A 21897-nucleotide genomic window follows, 5' to 3' on the forward strand; every position below is an offset into this window, starting at 1 on the left:
TCGACCATAAATATGTGTTCCAACAGTAATAATAACAGCTTTATTGAAGTGTCAATGTATTTCGTATTAACTAATAATTGGGGACAAGCTCACAGGGGGTTTCTTTCCCTTTGTTATCTTTTCAATCAGGAAGCAAAAGTGTTAACAAAAGACAGGGTAAAAATCATTTAAGCTTATCACAATCAAGTATTTGGGAGTTTCTTTCCAAGTTTATGTGCATTTCACATCCCACTTAGAGTTCAGATCAATGTACTAAAATAAACAAGACAAGTATAGAGACCACAGCTTTAATCTAAACTTAACTCGATGCCCGTTGAACATGGACAACTCAACATGAAAAACTTAAGTGTTTAAACTGTAAAGCGGTGAACGAAGGTCCTCCTTGATTGAACGTTGGATCTCACAGCAGATCTAATCAGCCAAACATTCTCATCAAAGCTTACCACATTAGCTTTTCAGGTCACTTTCCAGCAAACAAATGCACATTTCCTGGTCATTTTGAGCGCCTGGACGACTCAAATGCTCCTGAAATTCAGCCTTCAAGTTGGCCATAGTACTAATTCGAACATTCTAAGTCAACTCCACTTCAATTTAGCGAAACACCTAATATTAATGGTCGTGTAAAAGCTACAAAATCATCAATATTCGGGCTGGCACGATGCACGCATTGAGTAGTAGGCTCGCACTGACTGCACGGTTACTATTCCAATATGGCGTCGGGCTCGGTTACTATTCCAATATGGCTTCGGGCGCGGTTACTATTTCAACATGGCGTCGGACTCGGGCGCTTTTGTTCGGGCCGACTAATTACGAGCAGTGTCTACACCTGAGTGAGTGAGCGAGTGACACATTTGCATATCAGAGTCCCCGCAACAAACACGTTTCTACGCTTCGCGTATCCACGAGTTTAAAAAAGGACGGTAAGATATTGGACATGAAACTGAAAATACTAGAAGAAGGTTAATACAATATCATAAAAAAATCCCAAATTTCTTCTGAGTTCTAAATTTTGGAACAGTGGCCTGCCAAAGCGTGGTTGCGATGCATTCTTTAAGCCACGGAAATAGACACTTGATGTCTCTCAAACAATTATTTCTAGAAAATGAAGTTGATCGTAATTGTTTGGATATGTCCAAATTCACAGGTGAAACAACTTTCTAGCCGTCGTTCATAAAAGGGACAACAATGAATAAACTTGGGGTGTATCGGTTTCGAGCAAAATTGTTTATTTTGAGGCCGACAACAGACAGGATGACGTCATACGGACTTGGGATGACGTCTTAATTCCTGAATGGCCACCTTTAAGATCCGCCAGTTTGGATTCCTCGATGTTTTCACGCGAGCGGAAAACCACCACGCTAATAGTAACAAGATAAATATAACAAAATAATACAAGATGTTGAAATCATCCAAAAATTAAAAACAAATTTGGAAACAGAAGCGTGTTTGCGATGCATTTTTTAAGCCGTGAAAATAGACACTTGATGTCTCTTGAACACTTATTTAATTTCTAGAAAAAGAAGATGATCATATTGAATATGTCTAACATAGGTTGGTTAAATTCACAGGCAAAGGAATTTTACAGATGTCGTTTATTAATCGATAGATAACTTTAAAATCAAAAACAGACTAGGCTTTTTAAACTCAAAGAATATTCTGAAAGCCACGATGATTAAACTTGGGTGTATGTGTTACGTGCATATATGTTTACTTTCAGACAGACAAGAAGACAAGCTGACAACCGTAAATTCAATCACACTGACCACAATCAATATGTATTCTTACAGAAGACTGATTGTTTGTATTAATAAAAGGCAAGTGAAGATATCCACCATGAAACTGAATTTACCAGGAGAAAGTTAACAAAATATCATAAAAAATATCCCAAATTTCCCCTGAAGAACTACGAATTTGTAGCCTGCAATTTCTCTCAAACAATCGAATCATAAGAAAAGAAGTTGATCATTATTGTTCGAATATGTCTAGCATAAGTTAGGTAAATTCAAAGGTGAAGGAACTTTCTAATCGTCGTTCATAAAAGGGAACTCGACTTTTAACAACTGCTAGAAAAATTTAAACCTAAAAACAGACTAGGCTTTTTTAACTCAAAGAATATTAAAGCCACAATGATTTAATTTGGGTGCGTTTGTTACCTGCAAACATGCTTTACTATGCGGCCGACAACATTGACAGGATGTCGTCATACGGAATTGGAATGACGTCATAATTCCCGATTGGTCTTCGTTAAGATGCAGCATTTTAGATTTCTTGATTTTTTCCATGCGAGTGGGAAACCACCTGCGCTAACAGTCACAAGATACATATAACAAAATAATGCAGGATTTTAAAATGATCTAAAAGATGTTACGACTCTTGCAAGAATGTTAAAAATTCCAGAAAAAAGAAAACAAAAGCAATAAATAAAAAAAACTAATTTGGGTGTGGGGTCGTCACCATCCGAGTGGGATCGTCACGATCCGTCAATATTCACTCTGGACCAACGATGGCTCGATGTGAAATCTGAATCTAACATTGAAGGCGAAAATATCAGGACACTGTAGTGGGGGACATTTTAGGTACTCGGCTTAACGCGGGGGTACGTCTAAAAATTCTGTAAAAGATCAAACTTTTGGTTTTTACTGGAATTTGAATCTTAGGTATTAAAGTTTTATTTTGAGAAAAATTTTTGCTACCGTAAGTTCAAAACTCGTTTTTTCAAAACGAATTAGTTTTGCTTTTGAGAAACGATATTTTGAGAAGGATTTGTCCAATTGAGCTGATATTTTCAGGATTTGTTGTTCTAAGTAAGTTTTGTGTTTTAAGCTTAGCACTTTTCCATCCCGTGCATTTTGTCGAAGTTATGAACTGAAACGTATGCTGATCTATGCTGGATTTTCTGTATCAGATTTGACTGGTCATCATTTCTTGTGTTTTTAACTTTTCAAAAATCTCTAAGCTTAAAACAGTAAGCTATTTGTCGTCTTTTAAAAATATAAAAATTATTTATTTTGATCAATTCGTGTAGGAGTTATCTTTTCTCAAGTAAGCCCTGGCACTCCCCAGCAGTTGGCAGATTCAATCAGCCTGTGTCAGGGTGCAATACAGTTCTAAAGTACAAAACAAATATTCATAATCTTTGGTCTTTAAGCTTTCTAAAAATGTATACTTCGCCATTGTTTAAAATTAAATCTAAATCATGAAAAAAGTTTGAATCGAAAAAATGGTGTGTTCTTAGGTTGATCCCCACCTTAAACTCTTGCCAAAAGAGAACTTTTTAGTAGGTTTTACGCAGGATAAACACAAAAAATGGCAGACCGAATGCCGTAAAATTCCGGAAGTTACGATCCCCCAAAATGGTGATCCCCTGAAAGTAAAGTCAAATAGTGGTGGCTAATACATCTCGAAAAAGGAGAGTTACTTTTGGTCCCCCGTCCCCCACCGAGAAAAGCGATACCAAAATTCAATGGTATATAGTCAAGTGAAATTTACGAGCCTTAATTTGATAATGTAATCAAAAGCACTCTACTACAAGGGGAGGTATCGGCTATGCCTCTATCAATGTTAAGCCGGCGGAAGGGGGCTCGGGAAAACACGATATTGAGTCGGGATTGATAGTCATTCTTAGCCCTTGGGTAGTGTTTTTAAATGATCTTTCTGTCTCCGGTGAAAGGTTATTTAAATTTTGTGGTGGGTGGGTGGTGGGGGTATTTTCGAACATCGGTCTGGTTGAAAGAGATTGGAACTGAGATTACAGCTGCCGTGATATTGACCCCATCCCTATACTTGTTTAATAAGCGAAACATCACTATCGGGCTTGTAGGCCACTATCAATTGGCCTACTCTATTCAACAAATACCCATGGCGAGTTACCAAGTTCCACCACCTGAAAATGGTCCCGTTGGATCAAGCGTTTCGAACGATTTCGAAAAGCGACTGGACTCGACCAAAAGGACGGCGAGAGCCAAGTGAATACTTTGATCTATTCAACAAGATGGTGAGTCAGTGGATAATTTCATAACAGATTTGTATTGTCTTGCTGAATACTGCGAATTTGGAACACTAAGAGACGATCTCATCCGAGATAGAATCGTGGTAGGGATAACAGACAAGAAGCTCTCTGAACAACTGCAACTGGATTCCAAGCTGACTTGAGAGAAAGCAATTAATATATAGATTTAGGCCAGCCTAAAAGCGTAGCTCCTGGGCCGCGTTGTTCAGAGTCAAATAACCCAGGAGAAAGGTAGAATTTTGATTTCAGTTTTGTAGCTTTGCGGCGCGGTTCTCTGTATATTGTTTGGCCTTCTGTTTTGAGCTTTAATAATAACTGTATACACAAAACAAAGCAGCCAAAAAACATTTGTATAGAAAAAAAAGTTATAATTCGGTTACCTTTTAATCCTTGGTTAGCGTTAACCGGCTTCCGAACAATCCTGCCCTGTTTTCAACAGGTTAACCTGAGATGAGCCCGCAATCCAATCGAAAACCAGCACTTGGTGAGCGGTCAACTTAAAAAAAACACGCGACCTCGATAAGTTGTAAACTTGAGCCCGCGATATGGTCACGTGATACTGGTCAGCGGATACCTTGTTTTGACAGGTGTCAATTGATCATAACATGGATGTCCAATATCAAAGAAGTACACGGTAAACCAAGACTGCATGTCTCTGTCAACCTATTATTTGGAGTATGGCGGCCATGTTGCGCGACTCCGTCGTCGTCGCCGTCGTGCGTACGCGCCCACGAGCAATACCGCTAGCCATGATGACCATGAGAAAATCAACTCATGGGTTTCCTTTTCTCTCCTATATGAGTATGGGGCTCCGCTTGGCGGCCCTTCGGGCCGCCGGAGCTCCGCTACAAAAACCAGGCAGTCGGAGACAGTTAAAAAGCAGCAAACGTTCCTACAGGAAACCAAATCTGACCCACCACCAGCGCATGTTGATCGTTTGTCCAAAGGAAAGGGAAAAGATTCTAAAGAAGATATGAAGAAGAAAAAGAAACCACCCAAGTTTAAAAATGGGAAGACTCCTGAAGCACAATGTTCAAGGTGCATGGGTCAACTACACCCAAAGAGATTATGTCCAGCCAGAGAATCGAAATGTAACAAGTGCTCCAAAGTAGGACATTGGGCGAAGGCCTGCAGATCTCAATCAGACAAGAGAGTGGGTGAAGTGAATTTTCCTGGGAGGCAAGAAGAAGGAGAGTTCTTCCTAGGTGAACTTACTGAGCTATCTGCTGCCCAAAGAAGTACAGAAGATTCATGGAAAGCTAAAGCTTCATTGAATGGATTGCAAGCAGAATTTAAATGGGATACCGGTGCGGATGTAACAGTAATTCCACCTAGTCTGTATCACAGTTTGCAACCAGTTCCATCACTTAGCAGGACCACCAGGCTACTCATGGGTCTATGTAAACAGAAACTGAGCTGTCTAGGAACTTTCATAGCAGAGTTGCAAGTGCAAGATAAGATTGCTAAGGAGTAAGTGTATGTAATAGAAGATTTGGAGCGACCTTTGCTAGGAAGAAAGCCAGCTGAACTTCTAAAGCTGATAAGCGGACTTGACAGCCTGAGCAGTGATGACTACAAGAGTAAAGTAGCAGACAAATACACCAAGTTGTTCGAAGGACTAGGTGTCATGAAGGACAGTTACCGTATCACACTCAAAGAGGATGCTAAACCTTTCCAAGTGTCAGTTCCAAGGAAAGTACCCTTCCCCTTGTATCAGAAAACAAAAGAAGAGTTAGACAGGATGTTGGAGACAGGAGTCATATCCAGAGTTGACCAACCCACTGATTGGTGCGCTCCCATGGTGGTGACCCCGAAGAGCAATGGCAAGGTCAGGGTCTGCGTCGACCTGAGCAAGCTGAATGAGTACGTCAAGAGGGAGAACTATCCACTTCCAGCAGTAGACACAACTCTCGGAAGATTGGTAGGTTCCAGAGTGTTCTCTAAACTTGACGCCAACTCAGGATTCTGGCAGATAAAGCTAGCGTGGGAATCAAGACCACTGACAACATTCATCACTCCATGGGGCCGTTTCTGTTTCAATGTGTTGCCCTTCGGAATCAGTTCTGGTTCTGAGAAATTCCAGAGGAATATGAGTCAGATCCTCCAGGGATTAGATGGCGTGGAATGCAACATAGATGACGTTTTAGTCCATGGCAAAGATGAGACTGAACACGATCAGAGGTTAGAAGCAGTACTCAAGCGTCTGGTTGAAGCTGGCGTGACACTCAACCTAGACAAATGCCAGTTCAGCACAGACAGAGTCAAGTTCCTTGGACACGTTATAAGCTTCAGTGGAATTGAGGCAGAACCTGAAAAGCTACAAGCAATTGCAGACCTACCGCCACCTCAGAACGTGCAAGAAGTGAGGACATTTCTTGGCATGGTGAACCAACTAAGCAAGTTTTCCGAGTACCTCGCTGACAAGACAAAGAGCATCAGAGACCTTCTTCACAAAGGGAACCAATGGACATGGGGAAGTGACCAACAGAAAGTATTTGAGCAGATCAAATCTGACCTCACACGAGCTCCAGTACTGGCTCTGTACGATCCAAACAAGGAAACCAAAGTGGCAGCTGATGCTTCATCCTTTGGCCTAGGTGGGGTAATTCTTCAACTCCAACCTGACAACTCCTGGCGACCAGTCTCATTCATATCGCGAGCGATGACGCCCACTGAAACCAGATATGCACAAATCGAAAAAGAAGCTCTAGCGCTCACATGGGCATGTGAACGATCCTGGGAGTACATTGTGGGAAAATCAATCTCCGCGGAAACAGACCATAAAGCCCTGGTGCCACTCCTGAGTACTCACACACTGGATCAACTTCCACCAAGAATTCAAAGATTTAGAATGCGACTGTTGAGATTCCACTTCAAGGAGATCAAGCATGTTCCTGGAAAGAAGATGTACATAGCCGATGCGCTTTCAAGACTCCAACCCCGAAGCCAAACAGTGAAGTCAACAATTGACGATGACGAAATGCATGCACACATTGGAAGCGTAATCTCATCACTGCCTGCCTCAGACGCACGATTACAGCAGATCATAGAAGCACAGGAGGAGGATCCTGTCTGCAGGCAGATCAAAGTGTATTGCTGTGAGGGATGGCCTGACAAGTATTCATTAAACGATGCAATGAAACCTTATTGGTCAAGCAGGGGTGAACTGTCTGTGGTGCAGAACATTCTGCTCAAAGCATCCAGGATCGTGATCCCTTCTTCCATGCGCCTTGAGATACTGGATAAGATCCACGAAGGACACCAGGGAATCACTAAGTGTCGTGAGCGGGCCAAAAACTCTCTCTGGTGGCCAGGACTCAGCCTAGAAATCCAGGATCTGGTGCAACAATGCAGAGTTTGCGCTCTTCAAAGGGACAGCAAGCCTGAACCGCTTATCACGACACCCTTACCTGACCGTCCCTGGCAAATCGTAGCCACAGACCTCTTCGAGCTGAAAGGTGTTGACTACCTTATTGTTATAGACTACTTCTCAAGATACGTGGAAGTAGCAGCCATGCAGAAGACTACAAAGTCAAGTGAGGTCATTAGAGCACTTAAGCCGATATTTGCAAGACATGGGATCCCAGAACAAGTGCGATCTGACAATGGTCCTCAGTTTGACAGTGCAGAATTCTCTTACTTTGCTAAGGAATGGGGATTCAAGCATAGCACAAGTAGTCCTCGATTTCCCCAAGCAAATGGAGAAGTTGAGCGTGGAGTTAGAACTGTGAAAAATCTTCTAACAAAGGAAAAAGACCCTGCTAAAGCATTACTAGCCTATCGCTCAACACCACTAGCATGCAAGTTCTCTCCCGCCCAGTTGCTGATGGTAAGGCAGATTAGGAACAGCGTTCCGTTATTCCACACCCAGCTGAACCCACAGTGGCCTGACTTGGATAACCTGCGTGCACGAGAAAGCATGAGCAAATTGAAGCAGGAAACAGTGTTCAACACCACGCACAAAGCCAAGCCCTTGCCTTCAATTGGACCGGGTACTGAAGTTTTCGTCGAGGACCTTCAGCGGTCAGGAAAAGTCATTGAAGCAGCATCAACACCTCGGTCGTATAAAGTTGAAACACCGACCAGCAGGATAAGAAGAAACCGTATTCACTTTACTCCACTGCCAAATCAGCAGGAGCAACATGAGCGACCGACACCAATGGTGAACCAGGTTCCCGCAGAGGACAAAGCGGCAACACCTGTTCGGAAGGACATTCCCGTTACAAAGGGAGACATTCAAGTACCCCCTGTAACACCCATTCTTGCTACTAGGCCTAAGAGAATTATAAAACCATCGCTGAAAGTTAGAGAGAATCTAGGTTTAGTTTGAGATGATGCTGTGTTATAAGATTCCGTATTGTTTGTCAGTCTTCTCATGCTCAGTTCGTTCCCTAGATACTTTTGAACAATGGGGGGCAGATGTTGTGTTAGCTTACATGAAGTATTGTTCAAGTTAGTTACGTGCGAGATGCATGTTAGTTATTAAAGATGGCGTCTTGAAGTAAACACGTGTTGTTCACTGAAGACTATCGTAAGCCCAAATAACTCGACAGTAAGGAGAGACCGGGTCTCCTTGTCTGACTCAACGCTCTATCTTAAAATAGTGGGAGCACAGACCATTATTTATGACGCAGCTTTGAATATTTTTATAGAAAATATTAACCCATCTTATAAAATCTGGTACAAAATTAAATAGTTCTGGACATTTATTAAGAAAGTCCCATTCTAAGCTATCAAAAGCTTTTTCAAAGTCAATGAAAAATAAAATACCGGGTTTGTTGTTATCTTTTGGATATTCCATTATGCCAATGATTGAGCGAATATTGTCACAAAGATTTCAACCTGGGATGTATCCTGACTGATTCTCGTGTATTAAATCCGGCAGCACACGCTTCAGTCTTTCAGCAATAACTTTCAATAACAATTTTTGCATCAAAATTTAGCAGGGAAATTAGTCGCCAGTTTTTAAGATCACAACGGTCTTGATCTTTTTTCTCAATCAGTGTAATTACGGCCTGTCGCTGCGATGTACTCACTTCTCCTTTTATAAAAGACTCATTGAAAGATTCCACTAAAAGTTCTCCAACCGAGTTCCAGAAAGTTCGATACAATTTTATTGGCAATCCATCGTTCCCAGGAGTCTTAAAGTAAAAGAATTCAAGACCTTCGCGCATTCATCTAAGTTAATAACTCCTTCACCAAACTGTCTATAATCTCCTGAAAGTTTTAGTATTAGAAGATCGTCATAATTAAAGGAGGCTTGCATTTGTTGTGCATAAACACAGTGAGATTTATACAGACCTTCGTAGAACTCCTTTTCAGCATGTAAAATTTCGAAAGGGTCTGAAGTAATAACGCCACTCAGTCGAAGTTTCCGAACGTGTTTCTTAACATGATTTCGTTTCTCCAAGTTAAGAAAATATCTAGAGTTCTTTTCTCTATGTTCATGCCAGCGTGCTCTGGATCTTACAATTATACCTTCCACTTTTTCTTCGTACATTTTTTCCATTCTTTCTTTCAGGACATTTAAAGTCACCAAATTTTCCTGGGATGGATCATTTTGAAAAACTAAATGAGCGTTCTGAAATTGTTCGTTTAGTTGTTGCCCTTCTCTTCGTCTTTGCTTGTATTTATTCATAGAGTATTTTCTAGAATGCTTCTTAACGCTATATTTAACTCAGTCCCGTACTGAGCGGGGATCAGACAGGTCTATTCTACCTTCATGTATCCAGGTAGGATCATACGATATATTTCGTCAACGTACACTTCATCTCTTCATAAAGAGCATTTTAATTTCCATAGTCGGCCCTTAACACCATCACTAACATCCTTAAATTCTATTTTGATTGCCGAGTTATCTGTTTTAATAGATGGTATGATATCGACATCACAAACATTATCTGATACCGAGTTCGAGATAAGCCAGTAATCTAATCTAGACAAAACCGATCTGGTTGACTCCACGTAAAACTACGCTCTGTGGGATTTTTAATACGCCAAATATCATGCAGATCAAGTTCCCATTGTAGACGTTCTATGGCGTTGATTACACTTTGCCCACTTTGTTATCACGATTTGGACCGTATATGTTAACTAAGATAGCTCGTTTACCTTTCAACAGAACTTTGAGTATAATATAACGACCATCTGTGTCCGCGACTATTTCTTCAACGGAGCAATCAAAGTTATTCCGTATTAAAATTGCAATCCCACGAGAGTTATTAGCCTCAAGTGAACAAAAGAAGGGAGCGTGCCATTCCCTTTTCCACAATAACTCATTATCTTTCGTGGAATGTGTTTCCTGAAGAAAAATAACATCCGCTTTCTGCTTTCTACATCATGTAAATATTGTTCTTCTTTTACGAAAGTTGCTGATGCCTCTTACATTTAAGGAAATAAATTTACCCACTACCATTTGTAAATATAAAAAAGAACGAAATATAAAGGCAACAAACTTGAACTGACTACCAGGGGAGACGGAGCTAGAATAAATTTTGTAGGCATGAACTAGAGATGCATTAATTATTGTAGACATATAGTTAACGCTTTTATTAAGATTTATTATTATTAAGATTCTCTGAAGAATGACACTTGAGTTGAGAAGATATGTACAGTGGAACCCCGTTTATACGGTCACCAATGTGACACAAAAATTTGGCCGTATTAGCGGGGTAGGATCAAATTTCATGACATATTTGAATTGGGTGACGTCTTAACAGATATATTACACTGATTGCACTTCTAAACAACTGTTCTTTAATAGGCATCCGGAATGCAAAAGCAATTTCAAAAAATTGAAAATTCATTCATTTTATGCAATATTGACATCGGAAGGGTGAAAATAAATGTTTTGAGAGGCCGCTTAAGCGGGTGACCATATCAACGAGGTGACCGTAAGGCGGGGCTCACTGTAATTGTTTTGTTTACGCAAAACATTACAGGGTTGTGTTGCAAAGCATTTTTTGCAATCTTTCTTGGGCGAGACCAGAGGACACTGATTTCATCAAAAAGCGCTGCCCATGGTGGGGAGTTTCGTGTAAATTTGAGTGGAAACGTTTGCCCGCGGTAAGGGAATTTGACAACAAAATATTGTAAAATGTCAAATCCCCGCTCTATGCTGGAAATTTGTTTCTTCAAATCAAAATGAAAGACTCGACCAGCGCACTGAGATATTGTTAAAGGAGACAAACGTAGCAATTCGTCATGAAGTAAAAACAATTTACGTTATCTGATTAGCTTTCCTGACGATCACTGAGAACACTGTTTACACAGGAAGAGTCCCCCGATGTGGCAGCAACATAAATTTAAACTGGAACCGGCGAAGAATTTCAGCTCGTCTTTTAAGGGCGGCTTTTACGAATTCCCGTCTTTTATTGAAGAGCTCAGTCACACCAACTATGTAATATATTTGGCTCCCCGAGAGTAGCGAGCCCCAAAGGCCGCCCTATCGAAAGTAACGACGATCGTTACTTTCGGAGTTGTACGGTGGTAAAAACTAAAACAACAAGAAGCCATTTCTCAGAAAGAAGTAGCGTTTCGTTTCCGGAAAGGTATGCAAAGGCTGAGAAAGGCCGGGGGTGAGGGGATATGTGTTAATGCGCCGCTTTGCACCGCACTGATCTGCTCAGTTGCCAGAGCCTGGGGTTTTTCGTCCAGGTGAGGTTTAGTACTAAACCTAGTGTAAAAGAGAAAGGGCTAATTAATTTAAGTTGACTACACATGTAGCAGTTATTACAGTCAACGCGCTTCGAAATGTATTTACTTGTGATACTTCACTTTGACTCTACCCTAGATAAGGGGGTCCCTTATATCGGCTATATAGGTATGTCCGGCGTCAGAGTGAGATGTTTTTTCACGACATTTTAGTCAGAAGTAGAGTATCGATTTTGATCATTTTGGGCTCAAACTGGGTATAGTTTTTGCACTCTAGTCTTGAATTAGGTATGTTTCTTAGAAGCTACTTTTTTCGTCATTATCGATAAGACCAGCAACTAAAGCCATTCACAATACCTTTAACATCTGAACTAGAGAACTACGGCAGGTCTGAAACAGGGTATTAATTTAAGGGTCAGGCAATGGTTAGAGAAATCGAAGACTTTGGTCTTAAATAGGGTAAGTACTTTGGTAAGCGGACCGCACAGCCCCGCCAAATTTTTCAGAAATTCAAAGTATTGTGTGTGAGGCTAAATAAAGCTAACAGGCAAAAGCATTTGACGCATAATTTTTCCATTTCTGTGCCAGACAGTCCTTGATTCGAATGGATGCGGCACTCTACGTTTCGTTGTCAGTGACGCAGTATATTTTTCTTTTCAAAAAGGACGCCTCATGTGTGACGACAGTTGTGCAATTATTCCTCCACTTTTGCTTGAATATTATGAAGCTAAAATACAAATGCTATCGGTGTTTTCATGGAAACCAGCTCTTGAAATGCCGCGGTATGTCGAAATACAAATTTTCTTATTTTTAAAAGCGCGCTCTAAGAAGTAAAGCTACTGGAATTGTGGCGGAAAATTCGAGAAATTCAACTAAATCTGGAAAATGTCGACACTTACGATATGAAGAAAACCTCATAAAAAAGCCATATTGTGCCTATTTTGCAATATAATAAAGTTAATTAAATTACAATATGATGAACTAGTTACCTTCCACAATATATCGCATCTGTAGTATCGTCCAAACGCTCCAAGTGCGTGTTCTTTTCCCGTAAACAGCCACAGAAAAGGGGCGGGATTGTTATTCATGACAAGTGTTCTGATTGACCAAATTATGTCGCCGTAGTTGTGATCTTAATCACATTTAAATCAAGCACGGAAACAGATATCTTCGATTCTCTAGAATACATCGTTTCAGTAAGACTTAGGAACATTTAAGTCGCCAATTATTTCTACCGTGACCTGCATGACATTTTAATTTCCTTTTCTTGCCGTGTCACGAAATAAAATTTAGTTTCGAGAAGTTATTTTCGCTGAACATGTAAACGTTGTGAATTACAAGCGTTTACCCTGATAACATTCATACTCACTATGTCAATAAATCACTCTGAAACGGAAAACAGTACCATTTCTTTGCGGAACTAAACAAAACTAACTGCTTCCATCGGCTTGAAATATCGCATTGATGGATAAATTGCGTGGTGTGGCGGTGTCTCTACTTCGAAAATATATTTCTTTTTCACTATCACTATCAAGTCCAGTTCGCAGTTTTCTTGTGTATGGTAATACCAAGAAACGAGAGTTTCACTGAAATGTTGCAAATGACATATTTTGTTGCGATACACCGAGTTTTGGCCGACATTTTGCCGCCGTATTTACATTAACAATTACGAACTTTACTCTGATTGGATATTACAAATCACTATGTAAATAGTTCACCCCTGAACTGGAAACAATACCGTTTCGTTTCTGAGGAAACGAAACAAAAATGACTAAATGTTTTTGAAAAAAGCATTATTCCGATAATTTTTTTTTTCAAATAGCATGGTAATAGGATCGAGTGGAGTCCAGTTCGGTCTGTAATCGTACGAATGATTACAGTCAAACCAATTGAAGTGTACCCCTCAAGAATACATTGATGAATTGATTATTTGAATACTGAACCCGCTAGTCGTTTCAGGAATACAATAATGAATTGATTATATGACTACTGAACCGATGCCGAAGTCGGAGGCTGAGGCTGATAACCCTTACGAATCTAATAATAATTTTATTATATTTTGAACGAAAAAAACAATGAAACTGAAGTCATGTTTTTGCTTCTTCACTGACGGCAAGCAACACAAAGCGCGCGAACGTGACATGATTACCCTTAGAAATCATGCACCGCGGTCATACATGACATGATTACCCGTGACCTTGACATGATTATTGTATAATCTGCAGCTGGATGACGTCACAGGCGCTGATTTCGAAAGCTCACTGTACCCTTTCGGCCAATCAGAAAAGAGATAGTGAGTTCAATGTATAATAAAGGTTGTAATCGGAAGGAATTTAAAGAAAATTACGTATCGGTTGAAACTATACTTGTAGTACATAGAAAAAATACCTGACACCTGCCGGAGACGGATCCAAAGAAAAGTCAACGGATGTTCCTGTAAACTGACAAACGCTCATTGCACCACTTTATCACCGGAGACACATGTACAACAGCATTAACATAAACAATAAAACGAGAACTATAACAAGACATAATTTTGATCGCGGACGTGACTACTACAGCAATGGGGCATCCCACTTGAGTAGAGTAATTCCTCTTAATCAAGATAGTTGCTGGTAATAATTTGTTCACCTTCGCTGTCTCTTTTTTGCGTTTAATTTAACTGTGATCTGTCTCAGTCAAAAAATTAATGGCCGCTGTTCGTTTTATTATGCAAATTTTGAGGCGGTGCTTTAAAGCAAATAAACGAATGCTTATCATCCTTCCTTCTAAACGTAAACAAATATACTGTAGATCAGAAGAACCGTAAAAATGAATTAAATTCATTGGATTACACTGGTTTCTTTAAGGGAATTGAAACAAAATATGGCAAGCAGCCGTGGTAGACCAACCATAATAGTTGTTTCATTTCCGTGTTTTATGTTTTTAACTTCTCCATAGCCTGGTCCCTAGCTCAGGATAAAAAAGGAGGTGCGTTGTGCGCAGTACCTGCGACCCTGCCATGTAAAAAAACCGCATGATACACAGAGAAACGTTACGGCCTTATGTGCAACTTAGACACGGAGAGGATTATATAATGTAAGTATGTTTCATGTTTTTACTCCATGATTTTCTTGTAATCAACACTGAGTGGGGAACTCTTTTGATCTTTATGTCTGCTACAGAGCGTTAAAAAGACGAGGACCTTCGAATGCGTACAAATGGTGCATCGCCGAACTGATATTTACACAATTTTATCCATAATGAACTTGATACATTTTCTCTAGATCTGAATTTGCGGCCACGGGCCCGTTTCTCGAAAGCGCCGGAAACTTTTCGGGACTGCAAAGCCATTTTTACATGTCTAAGTTAATGTGTATCTAAAAACAGAGGGGTGGATATATACACCTGAAACTTCTTGTTTGAAGGTACCCTCTGTTCGTATCATGTTAAGAGGATGTGAATGAAACCGCTCTGTAATCATAAGCCTTTAGAGTTTGCTAAGGATTTCCAGGTGCTACGGATTTTCGAGAAACGGCCGTTATGAAACCTGAGAATTTCTCCCCCGATGAGAGTTAATAGTTAACAACGTTACTAGCCTGCGAACAGGCTCCCGGCGAGGGCGGAAAAAAATTTTGGCGAGCGCGAAACAGAAGAATTCGGAGAGCAAAGCGATCGTGGCGGGGACGGCGTTACTCGAAACCTGAGACGTAATCGGAGCGTCATAATTACAAAGCGGCTGACGAGATAATATGGTGCGGTTAGGCAGTAGTACGGCGGCTAGCCTGCGTAGCAGGCGTATAAAGTGGAGGGGTGGGGGGGGGGGGGGGGGGTGGGGGAGAAGGAACAGAATTCGGGGAAAAAAACGGAGTGGAAATGTCCTCGAAATCTCTTCCCCTCCTCCACCCCATCCCCTTTATACGCCTGCTACGCAGGTTATACGGCAGCAGATAGTGAAGATCGCTTCCGGTGACGGCATGACGCGCGTACCAGTACGGCTTTCCCGCCTTAGCCTTGCTTTCTACTACGGGAAAGTGCCTGGTTTCACCTACTCTTCACTACGTGCATACAAGCCCGCTGTTCACATCTCATTTTAACGCTTTTTATCACTGTTTGAACAGCCTAGTTTGAAGATAAAGTTCTCAATCATAAAAATCAGTTCTAACTTAGATCATTGTTTCTTTGTCATTCGTACAGGAAACAATTCAGTCATATTAGTGTCGGGCCGAATAGCCGTAGATAAGAAAGCTTCGTATGTTCTAATCTGAGATATAATTGTTTATTACTGTTCAAAATGTATTTTATTATAATCGAAAGTTTTGTATTTTCGGGCTTATCACGTAATCGTTGTACGAACAACCTGTCCGTGTTGAAATCGAGCTTTTTTACATGAGAATTTATATTTGTTTTGTGGTTGGAATTACAGGCGGTTCTATCAAGTTCTTAAAGGCAAATCTGAGTTCTGGGAGGTGTAAGACGGTTACAGGAGAAGGAAATCATTGTCATTAATCAAGCCTTTTTCATATGAAAGTAGAATAATCTCTGGTTTCCTTGAATATAGTCATTTTTGTAAAGACACGTAGAGACTGCACATACCGTTGCCGTACAGCAAAATCTTAATCAGTTGAGTTTGGCGGGTAAAACACCGTTGTCAGCCTAGTCCCTCACGGCCAAAGTAGTCGTAGTAGCACCTCGACGTATCGTATCTTAAAGTCCCTAATATTCGGAAATGTAAACTGCCTTCGCTTCATTCAAATCCCTTCTAAACGACTCAAAAAGACACAGGGACACAGGTAAATAACTACATTTATTTTTATTGTTGATAAAGCGTTCGGGTCCCCTGTGCAATTTGGGATAAATTAATCCACTTCTAACCAATCAGAAGCCAGTATTTACCGATAGAAGTTTTCTCCAGTAACAATAATATTTAAGACGAAATCCGATAGAAAATCGAACAATTTCAGGTTTGTGGACAAAAATCTGGTACCAGAATAATTTAAAGTATTTTACAGCTATTTTCACATTTTCTTAAAGCTAAATACATAAATAATTGCCTGAAATAACATCGAAAACAATTTCCCATGGGAATGAGAGAAAATAAATTTCAAAGTTCAGAGAACTTGTGCAAACACAGGCACAATTTCATCATCAGTTCATTTCACCAGTACTTTCAAGTGTTTGCTATGAAGTTCAAGATTCGTTTTCGACGTTTGGTGTCGCTAGAAATGAATTTTTTGTTTTGGGAAGATATTTAAAACAGTCGTACAGAAGTTTGCAATGCGAAGTAAATAATCTTGGTACTAGGTTTTTGTCCACTTGTTACTCGAACTTCTGGTGGATTCCGTCTTAAAATCTTTAAATTAGTAAATCAAGAACTTACTACTTGTGGCTTAACTGCAGAATACCCTGCCATTCATTACTGCGCATTTCTCGTCCTAACTTGCATTTACAAAGTAGCAGGTTGACTTAGAACGGAGCTTTCCTATAAGGTCAAAATTTAAAAGCATATCGTTGGTGAAGTATGCTTCATTCCCGGTCAAAGGATTCTATTAAAAACAACAAAAAATATATATCTGTCTCTATTTTTAACGGTTATAATCATCAAGTCATCAGACTGTATCAGAATAAAAATTGCAATTTATTTTCATATTTGTTTTCAGCTATATTATAAAGGTAAAGGCTAATTAAAGTACGTAAAAAGTGGCGTAAACTTTGTCTATTTGCACAGGATTCACTATCAGGAGGCGATTTGCATGATGGCGTCAACTGACTACAAGTACCAGAATCCTTTTCCTCACACCTATTAGCGAATTGAACACCACTGTGGTTTACAAATTTAAACAATAAAGGAGAAACGAAATGTGTTGGTATATGTTGAACCGATATGTTATCATGTGATGGTGAATATTAACAGTTTTTTCTGGTGAAATTTCCCTTTGAAATATTTATTCGCAACCGGCTTTATTGCGGAACACGGTGGGCAAACGACTGAGAAAAGACACACAACCAGGATACCCCGGACTGGATTTGTTGTTTTAATTAAATTGGGCATAATGATCTGGTGAGTCTAGAATTTCACCAGTACAGATAAGTACAGACTGGCTTAAAAGACGAAACTGTCACAAAAACTAGAAGAATTACATGTGCAAATTGGATTTGAAAGGGTCTAAGGAACTAGAACATACCAACCAGCGAACGAAGAAACGAATTAAGAACAAGAAAAAAAATAACGAGTCAACCGACAAAACGGCAACGAACCCAAGAGTGAAGAAGTGTAGGAAAAAGACAACACAAAGACAAGTTTCAACTCATAAACAAACGTTACGGACAGAACAACACTGCAGAATAGTATAGCAAGGGAAAAGAAGATCGTGATAGGAAAATACACAAACTGTCATTTTTTACAACGTACATGTATGTCCTGATGTAGGCTGCAATAAAGAGCTACGAAAGCACGATCAACTCATTTTTCTGCTGTCAAGAGGAAAAAAATCAGGCTTTTCAGGAGTCACGTCAAGAGAAAATCGGTAATTGATCTTTTCAGTTTCATTGATATCACTCCATTTAGCCCAACAAAAGTCGTATATTTTGAGCAGTTTCAAATCAATTTTTTATTGAGTAACCCTGATGATGCCATCTTTAAAAGAAAAGAATTAAACACGGTCTAATAAAGATATTTCTCTATTTTTTCTAACACGAAAATTTATTCTTCCGATTGCCAATTGGGCAAGAAGACGAACTATCATACGAGCACGGAATACTAATGAACACGTAATCGAAGTCTCACATGATTTTTTATGTGATCTTCAATCAAGATAAATGATCTGGGTAAACTGACTATAGGGTGTAAATAGCACGCTTGTCTTCTTTAAAGTGCTCTTTATTTACTCTCTTCTATACCCAACCAAAACTTTAAATCATCTTGAAATTAAGCCGGAAGAAAATTGCAAACAATACCTGGAGTGTTCGTGAAAACAATTTATTTTTTGATATATTTTACCAAGAAATAAAAATTTGGAATCCCTGTTTCCTTTTTTTTAAGAATTGCAGGAAAACACACTCTTTCTAACTCTCAGAAGTGACATAAGCAAAGTAAAATCTGACTGTTAAACAGCTGTATGCCTGAGAAACAGAGGAAAAAAAACAGGAAAACAAAGATAGCAAACACTCCCCATTGAACCTAAATTTGCATGTGGAGTGTTTTCTTTGAAAATTATGAACCAATAAAATAACAATCAAATTGGATGAAATTTTACTTCACGTTTTGTTTTGTTTGATAATTTCGCAGGTCTACCTCAACTTTATAAGTTGCCTGTAATTGACCTGCTATATCATGTATGTAAATCTCAATGACCAGTCTTTCTAAAGGAGAAATTTATGGTTCGTAATTATCAGACAATTTTGCACAATATGTATTCTTTGGCCACAATGAGGTTGAACCCAGTTATATTCGTCAAAATTAGTACTGCAGCTTGATGCTGCACTTGCTGTTCTCATGTTTTATTTAAATGTTTGCTTTCGCCAGAGATAGCCTTTGAACAAGCTGACCAGAAACTGACGTGACTTGGTTAGACACTGATTAGTGTATACAGGTATTCCAGGAAAACAAAGGAAAGTTATCGTCGACAAGGTTTGAAAACACATGTTAAACTGAAGAAGCGAGTTATGGCAACAAGCAATGGATTTCCAAGAGCGATAGTCGTCTCATTCGTCTTCTTTTACTTTCTGGTGTTCATGTTGTCAACAGTCGGAAACTGTTTGGTTTTGTCGATCTGTTACAGAGCAATAAAGAGAAAAGCCTCTTCACTGAAATGGTTCATCGCCAACTTGGCCATCGCTGACCTCACATTCACGTTTCTGTCCATATTAGACTTCATAACTTTCATATGGACTTGGCTTGGCGGTCAGGTCACTTGCAAGCTGCAAAGTTTTCTAATCGAAGCTTGCTACACTGCCTCAATAATGACTCTGGTTGTTATCAGCTTTGAAAGACTCAAGGCTGTGATTGAACCATTCAGTACAAGAACCAGAGCTCCAGAAGGCGTCTATCGAAAGCTGGCGGGCTTGTGGTTTGTTAGCCTTGTTGCAGCTTCGCCCTTGCTTTATGCCAGTCAAGCACATGAAGATAGCACAGGTGGGGTGTCCTGCTCAAACATTGGATTCACAGATTTAGGACGACAGATCTGTTACAGCATCCATTCCATTTGCTTCTTCCTGGTTCCTCTAATCTATATGATTTATGCTCAGAGGTCCATCTTTGTAACGTTACGCTCTAGCGTTTTTCCGGCGCAAAACTGTTCTTCAGCTGCGTGCTCTAAATTACGGCATCGAAAGGCAGCCAAACCTCTAGTGGCCGTGACAGTAGCATTTGTAGGATGTTGGTCACCATTTATAATCACACGATTGCTGCTGTACTTTCAACTCACAGATGATGGGTACATCTGGAGAGCATCCCAACTTTTAATTTTTGTGAACACGGCGTTGGATCCAATACTGTACGGAATCTACGGAGAAAACTTGAAGTCGTCTCTTAAACGGTTCCTTACATGCACAGTTCTTCAGACCTCTGCAGCAGTGGGGACTCCAACAGACGAAAGAATTATGAGGCGAGTTGGAAACAATACATGTAGGCCCTACGACGCCAAGAGTTAACAACGATGCTGGATTTCATCTCAGTGACGTTTAAACATAATTTAGCGACCTCACTACGTGTGGTCGGAATTTCTGATCAAATGAGTTTATATCTGAAAACGAAACATACTAATCACAATAAATATGTATTCCTATAGAAGACTGATTGTTTGTATTAAAACAGGCAAGGGAAGATATCGACCATGAAACTGAATTTATCAGGAGAAAGTTAACACAATATCATAAAAAAATATCCCAACTTTTCCCTGAAGAACTACAAATTTGTGAACAGTATCCTGCCAAAAAGTGGTTGCGATGCATTCAAAAAGGCACAGAAATAGACACTTGATGTGTCGCAAACAATTGTTTGAATCAATGTTGAATCATAAGAAAAGAAGTTGGTGATCATTATTTTTTGAATATGTCTAAAATAGGTTAGTTAAATTCAAAGGTGAGGGAACTCTGTAAACGTCGTTCATAAATGGGAAATTGATTTTTAACAACCGTTAGAAAACTTTAAACCTAAAAACAGACTAGGCTTTTTTAACTTACGTATTAAAACAAAACCTGTTGAATTTTCATCAATTAAGAGGCTGTCTCTGTAAGAACCGACCACTGATTTTACTTCGAAAATTCGATTCTTCTCATAAGCTGGGATTTCGAAGCCCTTACCTAGTCAATCACTAAAATGAGTTTTATTTCATTAAAAATTCGAACTGAAGTCTTCTAGGATTGATTGGAGTTCGGTCCGCTCGACACAAGTTTCATGCCCGCCGAAACTGGAAAAATAGCACATATTGCCGGCGCTCTAAAAAAAAAATAATATTCGCTCAAAAGTCCCAATTCTTTTTTTCAACTATAGATATATCATAGCAGTTTGTTTAGCCATGTTGCAATTATAATTCAATGTTGTTCCTTCAACGGTTAAAAGAAGATTTTCTACCCGTTAAATCGAGTTTTGAACCAAACGCGAAAATAGCTCTACTTTGAAGGCACGTTTTAAAAATGTGGCACCTGTTTAAAACTGCTGAACTATATGAATAGAAAGTATAAATGTCCCTTAAGTTAAAACAATAATTAAATTGGTCTGTCCACTAGGTTTTCAATTGCAACATGGCTAAACAAACTGCTATGATATATCTATAGTTGAGAAAAAGAATTGGGACTTTTGAGCGAATATTATTTTTTTTAGAGCGCCGGCAATATGTGCTATTTTTCCAGTTTCGGCGGGCATGAAACTTGTGTCGAGCGGACCGAACTTCAGTCAATCCTAGAAAACTTCAATTGGAATTTTTAATGAAATAAAACTCATTCTAGTGATTGACTAGGTAAGGGCTTTGAAATCCCAGCTTATGAGAAGAATCGAATTTTCGAAGTAAAATCAGTGGTCGGTTCTTACAGAGACAGCCTCTTAAAGGTAACGTGCTAACAGGAGCTTTTCTTGAAAACTGAAAATTCTGTAGTCATTTTCAACAGGAACGTATTAAAAGGATCGAGCGCTTGTTTCTTCAAATCAAAATGAAAGACTCGACCAGCGCACTGAGGTATTGTTACAGCAGTCAAACGTAGCAATTCGTCATGAAGTAAAAACAATTTACGGTATCTGATTAGCTTTCCTGACGACC

At 39.6% G+C, this 21897-nt stretch overlaps 1 pseudogene across 1 annotated transcript; it reads left to right on the plus strand.

The window, feature by feature from the left end:
* Positions 1–14176: 14176 nt before the first annotated feature.
* On the plus strand, positions 14177–20432 carry LOC110049110 (galanin receptor 2a-like; annotated as a pseudogene). Its single transcript, XR_016208065.1, has 3 exons — positions 14177–14277; positions 14603–14740; positions 19167–20432. The product of XR_016208065.1 is annotated as a galanin receptor 2a-like (transcript).
* Positions 20433–21897: the final 1465 nt, after the last annotated feature.

The sequence above is a fragment of the Orbicella faveolata genome, unplaced genomic scaffold (genome assembly GCF_042242905.1).
Source record: "Orbicella faveolata isolate gen_17 unplaced genomic scaffold, um_ofav_v1 contig_1, whole genome shotgun sequence".
Taxonomy (NCBI): domain Eukaryota; kingdom Metazoa; phylum Cnidaria; class Anthozoa; order Scleractinia; family Merulinidae; genus Orbicella; species Orbicella faveolata.